Genomic DNA, 5244 nt, shown 5'->3' with positions numbered 1-5244 from the left:
TTCCCCACTTCGGCTTCTCTGCTTTCTCTTCCCAGCCAGAAACATTAACAAGAAATGGGGTCTGACGTTTACATTTTTGCAGTGAAGGCTTGCAGAGCATGTTGGCTATACAAAAGAGGACAGAACCTTATTCTAAAAGAATCTCCATTCCAACCTGACAAGTTTAAACAAAGCAATTTCAGGCCCAACTGCATCTGCCGTATTGACATGCCTTGCCAGGCGTGTCTCACAGCAAGACAATAATTTGTATAGTAACATGGCCAAAAATTAATGAGCTCAAGGTCTACTCTGGACACTACTGTTGGGCTGGAATTGACAATTACACAGCTCACATTAGGAGGAGCCAGTCAGAATAAACATAGAAACAATACTATACACTGCATATTTATTCATTTTTTAATCAGCAACTGATTTAAAGGTAATATTTTACATCACATGCAGCAACAACACAACAATATGATAATGTGGGCTAATAATTTTGTAAAAGGATGAAACAATTCCAAGCTTACGGTGAAGTTAAAGTGACAAGTTATTGATTGTATCTTAGTCACTTATCATGTTGTTTTTCAATAATATGATCTCCTTATTAGCACACTATTACCATTATTATTAGAAATTACTTGATGAGAGTTTACTTAATGTTGGGTGTGGTAATGTTTTATTTATTAATCATCAATAAATCAAATAAAAAACAAACTTGAATCAGTTATTTAATAGCAGTACCAACACCAATCAGTACGAAATGTACCCAAATTCAATGATGATGTAATTTACTTCGTTACACAATACACAAAATATATAATTATTTGGGCTAGGTATTTTTTGAAATTGTTGGATATACTAAATTCAAAGTAAGGAGAACAATGAGTGCTCTCCTGAATGTGTTGTCAACGAGATATGACCACTTACCATAATCTTTAGATGTCACCTCATGGTCTGTATACGAGGTCTGTATATAGCTGTATCAGGTTTTGACGAAACAGTCCAAGTTATTTACTTAGATAAACCCACTTAGTTTTGGTCTTTTCTCCATTTGATTTATTTAAAATGAAAAAAATATAGTATATCACTAGCCTGGATCCCTTAAAGCATTGGTTCCGAAAGTGCAGCCCGCGGGCCAATGGCGGCCCTCAAAAACATTTCTGGCGGCCGCAATGAATTCTTTTAATCCAATTGTACATTGCTTTCAAAGGATGAATCTCTGTTTCATGGTCTTTAGCGACATCTATAGGGATAAGTGACAATTACAGGTGTGGTTTAGACCTCACTCCCAGAGGTCCAGGGTGCAATGTTTTTTTTCACCACTAGGGTGCTGACGGCGTCTCTCTCTGCCTCGGGGAAGGGAGGAGACAGTGACCGCAGCTGTGACGATGGAGTCGGAGCAGGAGCCGGAGCCGGGCCCCTCGAGAAAAAAACGTTGTGTCAGCGAGGAGAAAAGGCGGTTCCAAGATAAGTGGACAAACGCGTACTTTGTCGTACCTCACAGGGCGGATAAAGTCATGTACCTAATCTGCAAGCAGGTTAATGCAATGCTCAAGGACTTTAATATAAAACGCCATTATGATACCAATCATAAAACCTACAACAAATTCACCGGTGATGTGCGCACCAATAAGCTTCAACAACTTAAAAGAGGTTACACTGCACAGCAGTCAGTTTTCACAAATCTGACCAAATCCGGTGAAGCTGTGACACAGGCTAGCTACGTGGTAGCTCAAGAAATCACCAGGTGGAGCAAGCCGTTCAGTGACGGAGAATTTGTGCGAGACTGCATGTTGAAAGTGGCCGACATTGTATGTCCGGAGCAACGGATCAACAACGGAGGTGAGAAACTAATCAAATATCACTGTATAATACACCAAGAAGCCCTCGCAGCTCAAACGTTTGAAATGAAACATGCATTGGACATTGTTGTGAAGACAGTTAATGTCCTGAAGTCCAGGGGTCTGAACCACCGCCAATTTAAGACTTTTTTGGAACAATCAGAGGCAGAGGCACACGCACACTTTCCAGCGCAAACTTGAATTGCTGCAGGGACTGCTCAAACAGGGAGATCTAGCCCATTTTCCCGCCTGCAAGGCACTGGTAGATGACACGGACACAGATGGGCGCCATGTTTTACGTCACCTGTGTTCAGACAAGAACCATAACCTGATGGAATTTGACCACCGCCTCTCTGACTTCAGAGACCGCGAGAAGTCATTCAACCTCTTCCAAAATCCCTTTTCATGTCTCCCTGAGGAAGAGCCTGCAGAAATGCAGTTTGAGCTCATCGACCTGCAGGAGAGCTCCGAGGCCAGAGCAGCATATCGTGACAAGAACCTCATCGAGTTTTACAGGGGACTTTCCCCATCCACATACCCTGCACTTCGCCAGCATGCTATCAGAATGGTATCTTTATTCCGAAGCACATACATTTGTGAGAAGACCTTCTCCACCATGGCCATCAACAAATCCAATCTGAGATCCAGGCTGACAGATGGTCATCTACATGCTGTCCTTCGTATTGCAACGACAGAGATGGAGCCGGACATCATAGGAATTGTGGTCAACCGAAAACAGCACCACAGATCCCATGCCAATAAAAAATGGTATGTTGAACTAGTAACAGATATTCAGTGTGACTTAATGACATGCTTATTAATGACAGGCAATGATAGATATTGATGATGATGACTTGTTTGTTAAGTTTCCATTTTAAAAGTATCTCTCTCTCTCCCTGTGTGTGTGTGTCTGTATGTCTGTCTGTCTGTGCAGGCTTTCCTGTGGTGCTTTGGTAGCTGAAATTGCTCCTGATCAATGCTGATAAGACAGGAAGCAAGCACACTGAGACTGTTTGTTCTAAATAAGTGTTTACATGACCTGCACACAGGATTGTTATATCACAGATTTGACTGCAGAGGGCAGATAACCCAAGGGATTTTGTGTGCATTACAATTGTTCTGTATGGTTTTCTCAAGTTTTGCCAGGTTTAGCCTCATTTATTAATTAAAATGTGTTTATTGGACATTACTGGATACAGACCAATAAGTGTAAACTGTGGAACTGAAATCTGGCCATTAAAATGATTGCAAATGGGATTTCTTTCTGTTTTTTTTTTTTCCCTTTTTTTTTTTCCTTTGGCGGCCCTCAGTCCAATGTTGGGTTCCTAAATTGGCCCTCAGGTATCAAAGCTTTGAGAACCCCTGCCTTAAAGACATCATACAAAGGCAAAATGTTAACTACATTTCAGTCTTTTTGTCTGCCTGAAAAGATCCATTATTAGCACATTTTTAAAGAGGATCAGCTTTCGCTTTCCACTTCCGTCAGTGGGCCTGAGGGCTGAGGTTGCTAGGCGATGTTGGCTATCTCTGTGGTGACGTGATTCCCCCTTGGGCCTGATTCTCACTCGTCACCTCCACACAAAGATATAGCAAACCTGAGCATACACGCATGCATAAACACACACACACACAGACACACACACACGGGCACACACACACACACACACACACACACACACACACACACACACACACACACACACACACACTGTCCAGAGGTCTTTCTCTGGTTCTGCTCTTATCTCTGGGAGCCTGTTGTCACTCACTCATTGCTGTGCTGAGAGTAGGTTTGATGGTCTGACCTGATGAGGCTTAGAGAACACCTCAGAAACCTCTCGATGAAGAGGCCTTGGGAGCAGCTCAACACCTCTTCTCTTAATTTCTCCAACAAGTTTGAAACACAAGACTTATTTTAGTCTGGAAAACTTTGAGGATAAGACCTGGAGCGATATGACAAAAATGTTGATCATGATAAATCAGGTGATATCTAGTTAGTGATATCAAAGTGTTTTCACAGTCAACATTCTATCTATATAAATTGACCATTTGGCCTCTGACCCATGCCTGTGCTGGGGAGCTTGCCCGGGGCGGGTCCGGGGTCCTGCCGTCTCTTGTTTCTAGGGGGCCCCTGGCTGGGATCCCTATGTGAGCCTCTGCCTGCTTCCCTCTGGGGGAGATGTGTGGTTGGCTCCAGGGTAAGCGTCAGTGGTAGCTGTGGCGGGCTCCGACCTGCCTCCTGGGGGGTGGTCTGGGGGAGGCTCCGCTGTCTCTGGTGGTGGGCTGGGCTGCCCTGGGGGCCTGGGTGGGCCCCTGGTGCGGGGGCCTGGGGCCTCAAGACCTGCTTGGACCACCCGGGCCAGGATAGACCCAGGTGGCCGGTGGATGTTCCATGTGCCCCTGGGTTACTGGCGGTCTTCTCCCGGGGGGCTGAAGGGCGGCGACACGGTTTTCACCACGGATTCCCGACCACACCAAGTGACAACCTCCACACATACATATACATGGATGTGCGAATACACAGACATACAGATACACATTCTGGTTCATGATAGAACCAATCAGAGGTTGCGCTAGACTTTTTGTTGTCTGTCATTTTGACTGACAGGGTCATAAAAATCCTGTCATAAGCTATTTTTACCGGTCACCAAGGGCCCATATTGTGCAAAATCAACTTTTTAATCATTTTAGTACTTATATTGGGGACTCAGGGGGCCATACCAGTCCCCAAAATGTGAAATAACAAGACTCAGTCATGTTTTAGTGGTTCCACTTAGTGTAAGTATAGGCGATAAAACATGCAATGTTTAAACCTCCCGCACAGTTACGACACCGTAGCTCCTCCTTGTCCCTGTGAAATACGAGAGTGCAGGCGAGGGAGGAAGAGTGGCTGCACAGCGGAGCACAGTGTTTTACACAAACTTCCAGCCTCAGAGGATTTGTGTGTCCAGTGGATATATTTTATTTATGAAAAAAATGTGACGGATAAAGTCAGCAAACGTGTGTTTGTGTGTTCGCAGATCAGACTGTTTTGTGAACCTCGGTCAGTACAATTCTGGACTGAGCAGAAGACGTGGAGCAGGACCAACTGTCCGTGGGGAGACTGCAGTGGAACTAACTGTAAGTATTCTTTAAAAAAGCATGCTTAGTTTGTCATTGTTCCCCTAACGCGAGCAATGAAAGTGTTCCCATGTCACTGCAGTAGGCTGACTCGTGAAATGTACTGTGGTGTATTTTTGTGCTCGGGGAAATTGGCTTTAGGTTCGTATGCTTATCAAGTATCATGTTTGTATGCTTCACTGCTAGCACGAGCAGAGACGTGGCCTCCGGCCTAACAAACAGTAATAACTTCTAAAAAGGTATGTTTACTTTGTCATTGTTCGTGTAATGGCAGCTAAGGCTAAATGTGGTTAGCTTCACAAGC

The sequence above is a fragment of the Microchirus variegatus genome (genome assembly GCF_963457635.1).
Source record: "Microchirus variegatus genome assembly, chromosome: 8".
Classification (NCBI taxonomy): Eukaryota; Metazoa; Chordata; class Actinopteri; order Pleuronectiformes; family Soleidae; genus Microchirus; species Microchirus variegatus.
The sequence above is the reverse complement of the archived record's forward strand: the minus strand, read 5'-3'. Positions refer to the sequence as shown.